We start from the raw sequence: 17,938 nt of genomic DNA on the forward strand, positions 1-17,938 counted from the left end.
AAAAAAAAGTTTAAATTGTCCTAAAAATTGTACCAATTTACATGCTTGCTGACACCATGTTCTGGCCAATTTTGGATATTGTTCTTTATTTTTCCAGGCATCAAGCCATTACAAAATAAGGTATGTACTATTTTATATATACAAAATAATACATGTTGTGTGTATATATAATATATATATACAAGTTATGAAACATGACAACAAAATGAGCATACATGAACCCATCTCCCAACTTAAAAACAAAGATTCTTAAATACATAAGACATAGGAAGTAGAATGGTGGTTTTCAGGGGCTGGAGGGAGGCATAAGTTGTTTAATGGGTACAGAATTTCGGTTTTACAAGATGAAAAGAGTTCTAGAGATGGATGGTGGATGATGGACATACATTAATGCCACGGAACTGCACACTTAAGGGTTAAAATGGCAAATTTTATGTTCTGTGTATTTTACCACAATTAAAAAAAAAATATGTGACATATACCAAAAAAAACCCTGAAATACTGCCAAAACCATCTCACTGATGGGTGTGTTTGTCTATTCCATTTCCTTGTCTTCTCGAATACCCAAGGATAACCACTAAATTTTGATTGATTTTGCTTTGTTTTATAAAAAAAATATTATATATTTATAATCCCTAAACAACATATTGCTTAGTTCTGCTTGGTTTTGAGGTTTTTTTTTACAAATGACATTATAATGTAATTTTGTACAATTTGCTTTATTCACTTGATATGACATTCCTAAAATTCATCTATGTTCTTACATGTATCTGTGGTTCTCTTGTTAGCACTGCTGCATAATATTTCATCATGTGACCATACCACAATTTATGTATTCATTTTTCTTCAACAGATATTTGGGTTGTTTCCAATCTTTTGGGGGGGGTGGGAGAATATAAACTATAAATATTCTTATGTGTATTTTGGCATACGTACAAGTGGAACAGCTAGGGTATAGTCTATATGAATAGTCAGCTTTACAAATAGTGCTCATCTTCCAAAGTGGTTAAATTAATTAATGCTCTCTCCAGTAGGACTTAAAGAGTTCCAACTGATCTACCTCATTACCAACACTTGGTATTATCAGTTATTTTATTTGGGGGAATCAGATAGATATAAAGGATGTATCATGATCTTAATTTGTTTCCTGATGAGGCTGTTAATTTTTTTGTATGTTTATTGGCCATGTGTTTTTCTCATTTGTGAAATACCTGTGTGTGTCTCTTGCCTACTTTCTTTTTTTTTTTTTAAAGATTTTATTTATTTATTTGAGAGAGAGAGAATGAGAGACAGAGAGCACGAGAGGGAAGAGGGTCAGAGGGAGAAGCAGACACCCCGCTGAGCAGGGAGCCCGATGCGGGACTCGATCCCGGGACTCCAGGATCATGACCTGAGCGAAGGCAGTCGCTTAACCAACCGAGCCACCCAGGTGCCCCTCTTGCCTACTTTCTTAAAAATCCTTTTTAAAATACACTTGTAGGAATTCCTTATATATTCTGAACACTAATCTTTTTCAGTTATTTGTTCTATAAATATCTTCTCTCAGTTCATGGCTTGTCATTTTATTCACTTTGAGATGTCAAAGACATCTTGTCTTTGTATAGTTAATGCTTTTCATGTTTTATTTAAAAGATCCTTCCCTAATATAAAGGCTTAAAGATAATCTATCTTTTTCTTCTAAATAATTAAAAAATTTAAATTTACAAGTAATTTTGAGTTACTTTCTGTGTAGGATGAAAGGTGAGAATCCAATTTTCTTTTCTTTTTCCATTCTCTTTCTATTGATTTTCTTTTTTCTTTTTTTAAAGATTTTATTTGAGAGAGAGAGTGAGTGAGAGAGAGCACAAGCTGGGGGAGGGGCCGAGGGAGAGGGAGGAGCAGACTCCCCGCTGAGCAGGGAGCCCCATGTGGGACTCCATCCCAGGATCCTGGGATCATGACCTGAGCTGAAGGCAGATGCTTAACTGACTGAGGCACCCTCCATTGATTTTTAATGCTAGCACTGTAATATGTCACGTGTCTATAATGTGTGAGTCTGTTTGGGGACTATTTTGTTCCATCACTAAATTTGCCTATCCCTTACCCAATATCACATTATCTGTTTTACTCTTGTCTTATTTTATAAAAAGTCTTGCTATCTGGTAAGAAAAATTCCCTTGCCATATTTCTTTCTTTAAGAGGGTCTTAACTAGTTTGGGGCCTTTGCTCTTTCATATATATTTTAGAAATAATTTGTCTATTCCTAAAAACAAAACAAACAAAACAAAACAAAAACAAAAAAACCCTACAGATTTTCCTTGGAATTACTTTAAATCTCTAAATTAATTTGAGGAGAATTGACATCTTTAGGATACTGAGTCTTCCTATCCATGGCCATGGTATATATCTCCATTTATTTAGGTCTTCTTTAAGGTTGTTTGGTAAAATTTTATAATTTTCTCCCTATAGGTCTTACACATCTTGTGTGAGATTTATTCCTAGGCACCTTGTATATTTATTGCTGTTATAGATGATTATCATTCTTTTTCATCATTGCCAAATTGATAGAGAAAATACAAAAACTCCTTTTAATTCGCATTTCTTTGTTCATTAATCAAGGTGAACATTTTTTTCATGTTTATTTGCCTTTGCATTTCTTCTCTTATGAATTGCTGGTGCACGTGCATTGCCCATTTTTTTCTAATATGATACATGACAGATATTCTGGTTGTCCACCCAATATCCATTTCTTTCTTCTTCCCTGTTAAAAGAACTGATTTTGTTTGGTTTCTACCCACAGGGGAAGTGGGTTTTAGCTTATGGGTAAATCCTCACTGGTCTAAGCCAATCATGGCAATTCCATTCTCCTTTAAAAAAATTTTTTTTAACAGATTGGTGTTGGATAACCCATTTTCTAGCCAGCAGGATATGAGGGAGATCTGTTTGGAAAAGTTTCTTTGTTCTTAAGTAACAGAGAAGACTACTTTGTTTCTTCTATCTCTGATTGTCTGAGATATGATGCCTGGAATTACTGCAGCTATCTTGTGACCATGAGGTCTCAAGACTGAGGATAAAGTTAACATGCCAAGGATGGCAGAACAGAAAAACAGAAAGGATCTAGGCTCTTGATGATATCGACACTTAATGGGTATTTTACATATATAAACTCTCCTCATTCATACAGCAATCCTATGAAATAGATACTACTGATATAACCGTTTTCAAAATAGGAACCTGAGGCATAAATAGGTCAAGTAATTTGCTTAATGATACACACCTAGTAAGTGGAAGAGTTGAGATGTTAATCTAACAGTGTAGCTTCAGTGCCTGCACTGTTAGTCTGGGTACTGTGGTGCCTTTTATTAAAGCTGTGTGAAATCAACAAATCCAGAAGTTGCCCTACTTTTAGACTTCTTATTATATAAAGTGATACATTTCTCTATTGATAAAATTTTGAATTTTGAGTTTTCTATCACTTGCAGTCCAAAGCATCCTGATATCAGGTATTTAATCTTCTTCTGGTTGATATGTAAGGTCTATTTATATATTAAAGATACTGATCATTTGCAATTTGTGTTGCAATAGTAGTTTTACAAACTTTGCCCAATTCTCATATATTGCTGTGGGATTTTAAATTGAAACACCTTTCAGTAGGACAATTTGAAAAAAACGTAGCAAGAGACTTTAAAATGTTCATTCATACTCTTTAAGCCAGTATGTCTAAATGTAGAAATTTATCCTAAGGAAATAATCAGAAATAGGCACAAAGATTTATCCAAAATCACATTTTTCACTTTATTATTTATAATATAAAAATCAGAAATATTCCTAAGTATTCAAAATTAGGAAATTGGTTTGGAAATTATGTACTGCCATCCATGTTTTAGAAGAATATTTAATGGCATAGGAAATAATGATAAGAATTGTTGACAACATATTGTTAGGTTTAAAAAGTAGGTTGCATGCAATCACTCTGGAAAACAGTTTGGCAGTTCCTTTAAAAACTGAAAATGGATTTATAATACAATCCAGCAATTGCACTCCTGGTCATTCATCCTAGAGAAATGAGCACTTGTGTCCAAACCACATGAATGTTCACAGCGGCTTTATTCATAATAGCCAAAAACTGGAAACTTCCCAAATATCCTTCAGTTGGTTGATATTTAAACAAACTGTGGCACATCTGTAGCATGGGATATGTCTCAGCAATAAAAAGGACCAAACTGTTGATATCTGCAACAACTTAAATAAACCTCAAGGAACTTACGCTGAATGAGAAAAGCCAATCTCAAACTATATTTTCTGCATAATTCCAATAATGTATCATTCATGGAGTAACATATAAAGAGAGATAAAGAATGGATTAGTAATTGCCAGGGGTTAGGGATGGGTGGGGGGCATGAGATGGGTGTAGTTATGAAGGAGTGACACAAAGGATAGTGCAGTTGAGTCTCTGGATGTTGTGGGGATGGTTATGCAAGGCTACACATGATAACATTTCATAGAGCTACACACACGAGTGCATGTGTAACTGATGAAATCTAAAACTATGGATTATATCAATGTCAATATTTTGGCTTTGATACAGTACCATAGTTGTATAAGTTGTTACCATTAGAGGAGGCAGGGGGAAGGGCACGTGGGACTTGGGTATACATTCCTTTCAACCTCCTGTGAATCTACAATTATTTTGAAATAAATAGTTGAACAAAAACTTCATAAACCAAGATTTATATAATAAAAGCATCTATTTAAAAGAAAATTATAGGAACGCCTGGCTGGCTCAGTTGGTGGAGCGTGCGACTCATGATCTCGGGGTTGTGAGTTTGAGCCCTATGTTGGGTGTAGAGATTGCTTACAAATAAAATCTTTAAAAGAAAATTATAATGGATTACATTACATTACTCTAATTGTTAAATGACTCAGTGCTAAAATAGATAATAAAGGAGACTGTTTAAAGTGCAATTTTTCAAAAAAGCAAGATGCAAAAATAGTATATTTGGTACCATCTCAATTTCACTTAAAAATATTTATACATTGGGGCGCCTGGGTGGCTCAGTCATTAAGCGTCTGCCTTCGGCTCAGGTCATGATCCCAGGGTCCTGGGATCGAGCCCCGTGTCGGGCTCCCTGCTCCGTGGGAAGCCTGCTTCTCCCTCTCCCACTCCCCCTGCTTGTGTTCCCTCTCTTGCTGTGTCTCTCTCTCTCTCTGTGTCAAATAAATAAATAGATCTTTAAAAAATATATATTTATACATACTCATGTATTATATATAAATATATATTCACACACATACACACCCACACACACATATATAAGTCTATACACACGTATACACATCATATATTTGTGGGTATATATATATATATATATATATGGGTGTGTGTGTGGATATCTGTGTATAAATGGCATACCAAGATGTTAACAGTGGCTCTCCCTGGATAGTATGATTACGGGTTTATCAGAGACCCCTAATTGCCTCATAAGCCGTTCTTCTATAGTGATAGAGTTTTGGCTTGGCAAATAGGCACCCAAAATAAAGACTACATTTCTTGGTCTCCCCAGCAGGTGGGTGTGGCCACGTGACTACGTTCTTACTATTGGGATGGTGTGGAAGTGTTGTGTTGCTGCTTCTGAGAAACTTCCCTGGAAGATAACTGGCATGTGTCCTTTGGCCTCTTTATCCCTTTCTCTTTCTGGCTGCCTTTCTGCTCTGCAGCCTGGATGATGAGGATTCAGGCCACACTGCAGGGATGGCAGAGTAGTGAGCTAGAAGGAGCCTGGGCACCCTAAGGCCTCTGTGGAGCAAAACTATCATACCAGCCTGGACTTTTCAACTTCATGTAGCTGCAAGCAAAATAAACTTCAGTCTTATTTGAGCCACTGTTATCTTGAGGTTTCCATCATTTGCAGTCACACTCAATCCTAACAAATACAAGAGTGATTTATATGTTCATTTGTGTTCTGTATTTCCCAAAATTTTAACAATAAACACATCCCATTTATAATCAGAAAAAAGTTATTTGTAAGAAAAATAAGTCCTTCCATCAGGCCCGTTCTCTCAACCAGGAATAGGATTATGTTGACCAGATCTTCCAGATTTTCCCAGTGTCCCAATTTCAGACATTCTGGCTAATTGCCTGCAAAGTTACCAGATCACAGTTTCTGAACTTAATTTGGAGATAGGGTGGTTACAATGATAATTCTCAACTGTAAGGAGGGAGGCTGACCAAAATATTTGCGTCTTTCTCCTTCTGTTCCCAAGAATCTCTTTTATGCCATCAGATCACTTCCTTTTCCTGAAGGGCTTTGACTCAACACTGTGGCATGTGAATACCCTACTGTTTTTATCCTTCTCTGATTGTTTTGGTGGATAAGTCATGTCTCTACGCAACCTGAGAACAAGTGCTATTGTCATGGACACCTGTTGTTTTTGTCTGCCCTGCACCCCCTTTCCTCTGGGAACTGTCCCTCCTTATGTCATTCAGGTGGAACTGTCAATCTCAGAGCCTCCTAACCACAGGGATGACACACCATCCAGGTCTGGGCAGTCACCCCAATTCCACACTGTTTGTATAAAATCATTCAGTCCTTCCCTGTGATTTGCTATACGGACCCCAGAAGAAAGCAGGTTGCTTGCCTTTAGATCATCTGCTATAAGGAGGTCGGCTTGGGAGTCTTGGTGGCTGGCTTTCCTGTTTCATGGAGGAAGCTTATCTTTAGGAGAGAGTCAGGCAACTGCTCCAAAAGAAGTAGAAGTGAACAGAGGCAGGTCTTGGAGTGAGAGAGAAAGGGCAAATGAGGGGATGACTTGAAATGAACTGATGTAGGCTTATAAAACTAGCCAGGCTTGAAGGTAGAGCCATCCTTGGACTTCTCAACAAATCCCCCCTTCAGCTTAGCTTTTTGAGTTACTAGAGGCTTGACTAAGCTTTTCTTTTGTTCTTCAGGGAAGCCAACCCTCTTCTCAGCCATTATTTGATTGATTCTGCTAGACTAGAAGCTGATCTTGGTCTAAATATAGATTTATATTTTAGTGATATCTGGCTGTGTTTTGAATTCCCTGCCACATGACCTTGTCAGTTGCTAGGAATTTGGAGGGAAATTCTAATGGCAGACACAGGTAATGGTACCAGGGCATGTGATTAGGAAAACAAACAAACAAACACCCTGTTGTTATTAGGACTGCCTGGTAACAGTTGGTCTTCATAGATCAACATATACAGTATATAACAAATATTTGTTGGGCATCTTTTCATACCAAGCACCATATTGCATATTGGAAAAGAGCCCCTGTACTAGGGGAAACTCAATAATAAAACAGCATCATCCTTTAAACTTAGAGGATTCTGCCTTTTAGTTAAAGATTTTCATATTCCTTAACTCTTTTGGTCTCTAAAGAGCCCTAAGCAGTGAGCTGATTCTGATCAAGAGATCAGTTATACCACAATTGATAGGTTCATTGTAAATGAGAATAGTACCAAGTACATAGGTAGACAAAACAAATAGTCTGTGATTCTGAAAAAAGAAAAATGTAGAGACTAAGGCCACTAGCCAGTTATCCTCTCATGCTATGTTATACTGTTTAAAGTTTGGGCTTGGAAGTCAGATGAATCTCATTTCAGATCATAGGTCTGCCCCTCCCAAGCTGGGTGATCTTGTCTGTCAGTGGAAATGATAGTAACAGTGACATTTGATAAATGGTAGTGACCTCAGAGATTTAGAGACATTGTACTACTACTGATCTTTATTTTTTTCAAGAGTTTATTTATTTATTTGTCAGAGAGAGAGAGAGAGAGCACAAGTAGGGGGAATAGCAGGCAGAGAGAAAAAGCAGGCTCCCCGCTGATCAGGGAGCCCGATGCAGGGCTTGATCCCAGGACCCTGGGATCATAACCTGAGCTGAAGGTAGACACTTAACCGACTGAGCCACCCAGGTGTCCCTACAACTAGTGATCTTTAAAGTAGTAGGTCTGGGTACCCATTACCTAATCTGGAGAATTAAAAAAAAAAAATCTCCACAAAAGTATATTCTAATATACTTAATAAAGGTCTGGTTATATTTTAAAAAAATTTTTTATTTAATTTTAATTTAGTTAATATTAAGTGTATTATTAGTTTCAGGGGTAGAATTTAGTGATTCATCAGTTGCATATAACACTCAGTGCTCATTACATCAAGTGCCCTCCTTAATGCCCATCACCCAATTACCCCATCTCCCCACCTCCCCTCCAGCAACCCTCAGTTTGTTTCCTAGAGTTAAGAGTCTCTTATGGTTTGCCTCCCTCTCTGTTTACATCTTATTTTATTTTTCCTTTCCTTCCCCTGTGTTTATGTTTTGTTTCTTAAATTCCACATATGAGTGAGAAAGCATATGGTATTTACCTTTCTTTGACTGACTTATTTCACTTAGCATAATACTCTCTAGTTCCATCCATGTTGCAAATGGAAAGATTTCATTCTTTTTGATGGCTGAGTAATATTCCATTGTGTGTGTGTGTGTGTGTGTGTGTGTGTGTGTGTGTGTGTGTGTACACACACACCACATCTTTATCCATTCATCTGTCAATGGACATCTGGGCTTTTTCCATAGTTTGGCTATTGTGGACATTGCTGCTATAACATTTGGGTGCAGGTGCCCCTTCAAATCAGCATTTTTGTATCCTTTGGATAAATACCTAGTAATGCAATTGCTGGGTCATAGAGTCATTTTATTTTTAGCTTTTTGAGGATCCTCCATACTGTTTTCCAGAGTGGCTGCACCAGTTTGGGAAGTTTGCATTCCCACCAACAATGTAAGAGGGTTCCCCTTTCTCTGCATTCTCACCAACATCTGTTGTTTCCTGCATTGTTAATTTTAGCCATTCTCACCAGTGTGAGGTGGTATCTCATTGTGGTTTTGATTTTGTATTTCGGTCTGGTTGTATATTAAAGACCAGATAATCCAGATAAAAATAACACCAGCTTTTATTTCTAGAACTCCTCTCTTTCAAGAATGAATGAGTTATTGCAACTACCTGAGAGCATTTTAGAACAGCAACAGACCTTGCATGAGGCTATATCCCAGTCAGGAAGCCCGGGCCCTCCACCCGAGTAGCTTCCTGCCACCCTTGGTACATAGTGACACTCACTGACTAACCTGCAGACAGAGGCTGCTGGTAGCTTTCAGAGGCCAGAGGCTTACCCTCTCCCGTCTGGCTCCCCTCCTTCCCTGAAGTAGTTTCTATCCCTGGTTTGATGTCTGTGGCCAGCAACATCTTTAAAAACAGACAGTCATTGTCTAGCTTCAGAGGGTAGTTTGATTAACTAGTTCCTAACCAGAGTGGAAAAAGAAAAGGTGGGGGGACTTCTTAAGTGTGCTGTCTACATTGTGCAGAATGCCATGGGTCGGAAGAACTAAGTTGACCATTGAGATCAGAAAGTTCTTTCCAGTCTCAGCTAATCTCATTTCTTGGGGCTTGTGTATTAAGAATTACAGTGTCTTCCCCTTATTAAGCATCCACATGTGCCAGAGACTATATATACTTCATCTAAACCTTCTGAGACTCTACAGTGGAGGAAGCCAAGGCTTGCAGGGGTGAAGGGACATGCCCAGTCATATCGCTAGTGGGGCAGAGCCTAGGTTCTAGCCCGGGTTTGTCTGTCTCCAGAGACCTCCCAGTGCCTCCTGATGCCACACTGTCTACACCCTTTCTGTTAAAGTGGCAGGAGTGGCCTTCAGGGGTCAAACAGGGGCCAGGCTTCCAACAGGCTTTGAGGCCTTTGGGTTCTTAGGGATAGAAGCTCTGTGTCCCTACTCTGTCACATGAGTAAGGAGCCAGTGGATGAGACTGGAGTGGGTGCTGAGAGCGCTGAGTAGCAGGCCTCTGAGAGCTGTACCCCAGCCTTGCTGGGATGCCCAGCACACACCTGCGGGTGCTGGGGGCTAGACAGGGAAGAGCCCTGCTGGGTGCTGGATCTGCCTGCCAGCCCCTGTGCCCTGAAGGGAAGACTGCATGGAAAACTCCCAGGGTTTACAGGCCCTAGCCTGGGGTGGATGGCTCTGTAGAGCCCGGTGGCCAGTTGCACCCCGTGGGAAAGCCTTGGCCCTGGCCTGCCTGGGAGCCACGGTGGTGCCGCCTCCTGCCCACGGCTTGGCTCAGCTTGGTTCAGCGGGTTCCCAAGTGGCTTGACTTCCTCCCCTATACCTCCCCCCACCCTGCAGTCTCCAGGGAGCCAGGGAGGCCACTGTCAGAGTTGGCTGTCAGTCTCCCAGTCCCCAGGCCTCCCCAAGCCCCTTCCCCACACACCTGGGAGCCAGGTTTCCCCAGAGAGCAGGAGGGGACCCTCCAACCTCCTGGGAGTACCCCTGCCCCTAGGTCTGTTTAGAACTGGCAGGCCCCATCCCCACTCCTTCCGCTGCATGCTGAGGCTCCACTCAGGGCTGCAATAACAGGGCTTGGGGTATGGGCTGTTGTTTTTGCAGCTGGGCTGGGGCGGAGCGGCAGCGGGAAGGCGGCATGGGTACTGACCGTCTGAGAAAGCCCCGAGCCCGCATTCCCACTAGAGCTGGGACAGCCCCTTCAGGCTAGTGACTGCTGTGCCTGTGGAGAGGCCCCTAGGCATGGCTGGAGTGTCGGGGGAAGGCAGAGAGAGAGGGGGGCCAGCCAGGAGGGGGACAAGAGCTTGGGGGGACCCCAAGCCTTCTCTGAGCCAGCCCTCCCCAGCAGGCTGTGCTTCCCCCTTCATTTCCAGCTGCAGCTGCACCGAACCTCTCCCCCACCCCACCCCCGCACATCTGGGAGATGCTGAAGCAAGCTTCCTTAAAACAAACAACAAACAAAACAAAATATCTCATTTACTAGGGGCAAATGTTAGAAACTAAAAAGAATAAAGGTCACACATAATCCCTTCACTCAAAAATACCCATTAAGAACATTTGATGTATTTCCCTATGACCTCTTTTTTTTTATTGTGATAAAATGTACATAACATAAAATTTACCATGTTAATCATTTTTAAGTGTACAGTTCAGTGGCGTTAAGTACATTCACATTCTTGTGCAACCATTACCATCTCCAGAACTTTTTATCTTCTCAAACTGAAACCTTGTGCCCATTAAAAAATAACTATCCATTCTCCCCGGGTGCTGGCCAGCAAGCACCCTTCTACCTCCAGTCTCTATGACTTTGACTCTTTTCTAGGAACCTCAGGTAAGTGGAACCATACAATCTTTGTACTTTTCTGTCTGATATATTTCACCTAGCATAATGTCTTCAGGATTCGTCCGTGTTGTAGCATGTGTCAGAATCAGATTTCATTCCTTTTTAAGGCAGATTAATATACCATTTTATATATATGTATAAATCATATATATATATATCACATTTTGTTTATGTACTCATAACATATTTTCACGTAATGAAGATTATACTTTGTCAGCAGTTAGATATCCTAATTTTTTTTTACTCAGATATTGCTATGTCATTAAAAATTTTCCCTAAACATAATCTTTAGTGCTTACGCTAATTCCTGATGTGCATAGATATAGCATAATAGACTTAGCTAGTCTCCTGCCATTGGCTACTGAAGTATCTTCTTTGTTTGTTTCATTGTTTGTTTGTTCTTATAAACAAAACTGAGAAGAACATCTCTGCAGACATTTTTATGGGCCCTCCTTGCAGCCCTGTCTGCCTTCTGGCATTTCAGATTAGTCCCCAAGGGAGAGTACCAGAAGTGGAATTGCTCACCGAGGTAATAAACACTCCTCAGTCTTGATAACTATCACCCCAAACTTGCCAGGAAAATGATGCCTATTGCTCTTCCCACAAACAATGCAAGAAATCCAGAGCCTTTTCCTTCCTTCACCACACATTTGGCAAATTTCTGAGCACTCATGTACTTGACACTGAGGAGCCAGATGCCTGTGCTCTGCCTTCTCTTTTCTTGGAGAAAGGTGAAGACTTCCACAAACAGAGCTTCAAGGTACCCAACCATCTTCAGATGCCTTCTGACACTGCTCTGCCCTGGCAGGTTGGCCTGTCCAGTTGAGGTGGCAAGTTCTTCATGGCCATGGAGCAAAGTGGCCCAGAAGAGAGCCATCCCAGGCCTGGGGCCTCCTCAGGGAGATGGCAGTGCAGAACCAGCCTGGGAGCAAAGAAGCAATTAGTGGGGTAGGGGTGCAGAGTCTCTATCATGTGTGTGGCCTAGGCGTGGCCCAGGATAACTCTGCAGACTCTAGTGACTGCTCAGCCAGCCCCATGCAGATAGATAGCTATATAAATGGTAGCCATTTTTGGAGGGTTTACTATGGGTTGGGCCCAAAGGCTCGGGTAGGTTCTAGTAAGGCTAGGTTCCTCTCACAAACCCTATGCTGTAGGCTCCTCCATTGTCACCATTTTACTGACAGGGCCGCTGAGTCCCACAGCCATTTGGTACCTTGTTCAAGGCACACAGCTGCGTGTAGTAGAGCTGGGGATTTGTACTCCAGCGTCTCTAGCTCTAGGCTATGTGATTTCCTGCTTCGCAGAGGGGCTGTGCTGGCACCCCAAGGCCGGGGAGGAGAGAGGAAAGAGCTGTAGCTCAGTGACGGATGGTCTGTGGGGTGGGGTTTGGCTCTGCTTTCTCTGCGGGGCCTTGCCAAATCCTAGGCCAGGGACCCCTGGCCACTGGGAATGAGGAGTGCTTCATGCCCCAAGGGGGGGGGTGGCTGGGACTGCACTGCGCACAAAGAGCCTGATTGTGTTACAGACTCTGCTCTTTGGGAAAATAAGTATCACGAAGTTGTCTTGTTTGGGACAATGTGGTGTCCAGAGAGGCAAGCCAAAGAAAACATGGACTGAGGAATAGGGGCTAGCAATGCTGAAGCCTGCAGGTGAAGCCCGCACTTCCGGTGCTGAGGAGGGGAGCTCCCGTGGGTTCCCAAGCTGGAACGAGGGTGCCAATGTCCAGAGCAACCTCCTTGCTCAAGGCTCCCTGGGGTCCAGGCAAAGGACAGGCCTTGGGCTGGGGAAATTTTTCCACAGACAGATGGCAAGAGGAGATCAGGGGAGACCAGAGCCCCCTGTGGAACCTCGGCCTTGGGGGCCTGCATGCAGAGTGGCCTCACCACACCCAGGAAGCACTGGGGGGCTCAGAGATCTACAAATTCTGTGGGCTCCATGCCCAAGCCAGGGGAACATGCACTGAGATGAGCCAGGTTGGGGGCTGGCCAGGCCTCTTGTGTCAGAGCACCCTACAAGGCAAGGGAAGGCAGCTCAGTGGGAACCCAGGCCGGGAGGGGTGATCTTTTTTTCCGGAACAGGATTCCCTGTGGGGCACAGAACAGAAGTCTGTGGGCTGCAGAGTCTGGGACGTGCTTGTTGGACTGGGCTGGGGTCAAGAGGGCGGCCCACTGGCCTGGCCTCATCGGCCAAAGCCAACACAGGAAATGCCAAGCAGACCTCAACGTCCGGGCACCTAATTTGCTCTGGCTGGCAAGGAGCACTGCCTCCCCAGCTCGGCCCGTGGGCAGCACTGGCGGCAGGGAGGGAACAGTGGCCTCCGTGCTCAGGGGATGCTCAGTCCCCGGGCCGTCCTCACAGGCCCTCAGCGGCTGCGCGGCTGGAGGAGCCGGGCAAACACTCAGGAGGCCAGCAGGCAGCACGAGGAGCCAGGCGTTACCCTGGACGGCGGCCACCGGGTTGTTGCTGGGATCCAGTTTCCTGCTCACGCTCCTCCGAGGAGAGCTGCAAGGGGTCAGCCCCTCCGCCAAGCCCCAGGAAGGAGCCTGGTGGGCAGACAGTTGTTAACGCCGCTGCCGCCGGCCACCGGGGTGATCAGGCCGCTGTGACGGGCCTCACAGCCGGGCGGGGTCGGGCCTGCCGGCCGGGCCGCCAGGCCACGGAGGAGCCTGGGAGGGAACAGCGAGTGCTGCAGCTGCTCGCGCTGATCCAGTTAGCTGGTGCATTGACACTCCTTAATCATTTCCTTTCCGCGGCCAGCCGGGGCCAGAACTGTGGGGGTGGTGTGGGTGGTGGGCAGAGGCGAGCCTTCGGCCTTCCCGGCACTCCTTTAAAGCGGGGCACCAGCTGGCGCGGGTGCAGAGGGTCTTCATCCTGGCTGCCACCTGAGCTCTGCTGAGAACCAGTCTGCAGCCCCTCAGTGACTGATCAGCCGCTCTCTTGCCAGTCAGGGACCGTCTCTCCCATTTTCTCGGTGACGCCTGGTACGGTGGGGCCTCACAGGTGCCATCTGCTCCCCCAGGCTCAGCTGGGGCCTGGCACAGAGCAGGTTTGGCAAGGATATTGGCAACACGAGTGGGTCAGCAAGTGGATCAGTTTTCCCCAATTGGCCTGACTGCCTTGTGGGAGAATCTGTGATCCCCTCCAAGGTCTGGGTGGTCCTTGTGAGAACATCTTTGCAGACAGTCTTGGGAATGGAGAGCTCTCCCAAGGCCATCTGATCCATTCCCCTGCCTCTAAGGGCAGCATCCCCTAAGCCATCTCTGATGGGCAGCTGTGCCCCACTTTGGCCAAGTTCCTGCTTTTGGCATGAGTGTGTGTGCACGTACATGAGGGTGCATGCATGTGCCTGGGTCTGAGCACCTATGTCTGCCCAGAAGGAACACTGGATGTTTTCTTCCTTACCCATCCTCTGTGTTCTTTTTTTTTTTTTTTAAAGATTTTATTTTTATTTTTTTTATTTATTCATGAGAGACAGACAGAGAGACAGAGGCAGAGGGAGAAGCAGGCTCCCCGCGGAGCAGGGAGCCCAGTGCGGGACTCGATCCCAGGACCCTGGGATCATGACCTGAGCCGAAGGCAGACGCTTAACCGACTGAGCCACCCAGGCGTCCCCCCATCCCCTGTGTTCTTTCGTCTTCCCGGATTCCCTCCTTTGGAGGTCCCAGGCAGGGAGGAGGAAGGCTAGGGGTCTGGTGGGGAGGCTTTCTGGGTCACGACCTTTTCAGAGCTGGTCTTGTTTATATTTCAGGCTGAGGCACAGGCCGGGCTGGCCTCCCACCTGCCTGTCCCCTCAGTCACCTTCTGAGGGGGTGCCCTAAGCCCTCAGAGTAGGAGATGGTCCTGGCTGCTCAGGGTCTGGGCTGGGGTAAGGGGCGCCTCCCTCCCCTCACTGATGGACATGCTGGAGGCCAGGTAGCTGGTGGCCACAGAGGAATATAGGATGGTGGTCCTGGAGGGAAAACAGGCCCACCTAGTCAGCATTAGCAGGCGGGAGCAGTGGCCAGCACCCACCAATGGTGTTAGGAAATGCCCCTTGAGGCCAGGGGAGGAATATATGTGTCCCAGGTACATTAGGGGTGGAAATGCAATCCTTCCTTCCCTCTTGACAGGTTTGGTTTGAAAACTCCTCCACTACCAGCTAACCAGCCCTGCTCAGCCCAGGCCTCTAGGGCGCCCGAGCCACAGAGGACACTGTGGGATGCTGGGAGACACTGAAGGAGGGGTGCCGCTGCATCCAAGCAGACCTAGTACCCACTCCTAGCCCACTGCTTCCTTCTCAATGCTAGTCCCTCTCTCCCATCCCAGCCCTCCCTCAGGGGGTTTCCAGCCTCTCTGCTCTATCATATCCACCCTCTGCAGGGAAAACCTGGGAGCTCTGGCAGAGTGAGAACAAAGCCAGGCTGTGCTGTCTGGGACAGCTACTAAACCTTTCTGAACCTCAGTTTTCCTCATCTTTAAAATGGGAGTGAGGAATAGCCATACACTACTTACTGCCTTGGAAGGATATTAATGATGCATTGTTGAATCAAAATGGCAGGATGTAGTACAGAATGCACTGAAGATGGTCTGGAAGGAGATCCAATAAACTGTAGACAGAAGGTATCCCTGGAGTATGGGAGTAGTGAGGGAAGGACCGAGTAGTGGTGTGGCAGAGGAGAATTTTCACTTTTACTTAATATACCTTGATATTGCTTAAATCTTGTTTCAGCAAGTGTGTGCCTCTTTTGCAATGAAAAAAAAAAAAAAACGTAAGGGCTCTATCTTAAAGGGTTGTTGCCAATTTTAAATGTTAATGTAGATTTGTGGAGTGGATGAATGAATGAATGAAGGCCTAGTACATATCTAGCCCAGTACATGCTTCTCTTTTCCCCTCTGAGCCAGGACTCCGGTTCTCCCTCCCTGCTTATCCGTTTTCTTACACTGAAGGAGTTAAAAGAGCAGCGCTTCCAAAGCAGTGTAAAGGGAATTCAGAAGCCCCAGTGAGGCCACAGTGGGATGTGTGGCCCGGCATGGAGGCAGCATCCCCCTGCCTCTCCTGAGTCCCCAGCCCCGCAGGCCTCTAGAGCCAGCCCACTCTGCTCAGCTCAGGACCTGCTTCCAATTACCCATGAAATCTGAGCTGGAAGAGACCTATTAAAGCCCCATTTAGTTTGATCCCTCTAGGGGCCAGAGATCTTTTCCGGCGACATTCCCCTCCTTGTCTGACTGGGACTGCAAACCCTTTGGATGTTATCTCCTCCTGGGTCAATATGTTGACAACTCCAGCTGTGACCCAGGCCACCCCAGAGCCAGAGCTGATCTAGGCCTATTGTTGTTCAGGGGGCCCCAAACGCAGCTCCCTTCCTACCTAGGGCTCCCTGAGATAGCAGGCAGCACAGCAGGGCTGACCTACCTCCAGCCAGAGCCTGGTCCAGCCTGCTCCCCTCCTTCCAGGCTGGTCTGCAGGTGGCCCTGTGGTTCCTGAGCCTACCTGGTCATCCCACAGGAAGCTCTTTTTTTTTTTTTTTTTTTTTTTTTAAAGATTTATTTGACAGAGACACAGTGAGAAAGGGAACACAAGCAGGGGGAGTGGGAGAGGGAGAAGCAGGCTCCCCACTGAGCAGGGAGCCCGATGCGGGGCTCGATCCTAGGACTCTGGGATCATGACCTGAGCCGAAGGCAGACGCTTTACGACTGAGCCACCCAGGCGCCCCCCACAGGAAGCTCTTACTGTAGGGGCCATCTTGCACATATTCCCGGTTGTGCCTGGTACAAGGTCCCATGTTTCATAACACCGGTTACATAAGAAATAATAAATAACGGTGATTAATGACCTCCTCCCCTCGTCCCTGGGCTCGCCTGGGTCAGACCTCCCAGGGAAGGCATAGGAGCTCCAGGAGGAGGAGGAGGAGGAGAGGAGCCCAGGGTGTGTGGGGGCACTCACCCTCCCTCCCCATCCTCCCCAAGCACCTCTGCATATCCTCTCCCATGGCCACTCCCTGGGGAGCCAGAGGAAGCCACCAGGAAAGGCAAGGTGGGGAGCCCAAAACCCCTCGAGAAGGGGGATCTCCAGCACCAAGGGCTCCTCTGACCCAAGCCAGGGTACACACTCACATCCAGTTGGCCTTAGCTCCCTGAGGACCACCCAGGTGAGGGATCTTGCCCACCAGGCCTGCTGTCTCCCTGCCTCCACCCCAGGGCCCCTCCCAGTTTGAGCCTCTAAGCACCTCTCCTCTTGGGTGGGAGGCCCAGGGCTGCTCTCCGGGGGACTAGGCAGGATTGGGCTGGGCCTTTGGGGGTGGTCTGCTGGGAGAATTCTGGAGCAGCAGGGAGGGAGTGAGGAAGCCACTTTGGGGCCAAGGCTGGGGCAGCCGCTTGGAGGTGAGAGGAGAGAAGCAGGAAATGAGGGATAAGAAGGTTCCGAAGGAGGGACGGATCTTGGGAGCTGTGCATGGAAGTGCGTCTGACTAGTTCTTGCCCCAGACGCCCCTGTGGGCCCCCTCAGAGCTGCAGAGGCCAGAACCAGGACAGTGGGAGGGCACACTTCTAAAGGTCACCCAGGCCAGTCTCCTGTCTCTGACCCCCTCCACCAGCCCTGTGGGTGGATATGGATCCTGTTGTTGGGATCTTTGAAGGCATAGATTTTGGGGCCTTTGTCAAGGAAGGGTACTCCTTCGTTACGTCTCGCCTAAGCTTCCTTGCTGCACTTTAAACCGATATATCCTTGTTCCATCTAAAGTGAAATCACATAATGGACTCTCCCTCAGCATTAACCGG

At 45.8% G+C, this 17,938-nt stretch overlaps 1 long non-coding RNA gene across 3 annotated transcripts in view; it reads left to right on the forward strand.

Annotated features, from left to right (window-relative positions):
- LOC115945034 (uncharacterized) overlaps positions 1-17,938 on the forward strand; it is a 37,317-nt gene that overhangs the window by 4,265 nt on the left and 15,114 nt on the right. For 2 of the 3 annotated variants that reach the window (XR_014148344.1, XR_014148346.1), the window contains exon 3: positions 98-120. This is a non-coding gene — a long non-coding RNA (uncharacterized LOC115945034). Of the gene's footprint in view, positions 1-97; positions 121-2,573; positions 11,171-17,938 lie in introns of those variants that run through there. The other variant, XR_014148345.1, reaches the window with a different exon arrangement.

The sequence above is a fragment of the Leptonychotes weddellii genome, chromosome 9 (assembly GCF_054177405.1).
Source record: "Leptonychotes weddellii isolate Sample4059 chromosome 9, ASM5417740v2, whole genome shotgun sequence".
NCBI lineage: Eukaryota > Metazoa > Chordata > Mammalia > Carnivora > Phocidae > Leptonychotes > Leptonychotes weddellii.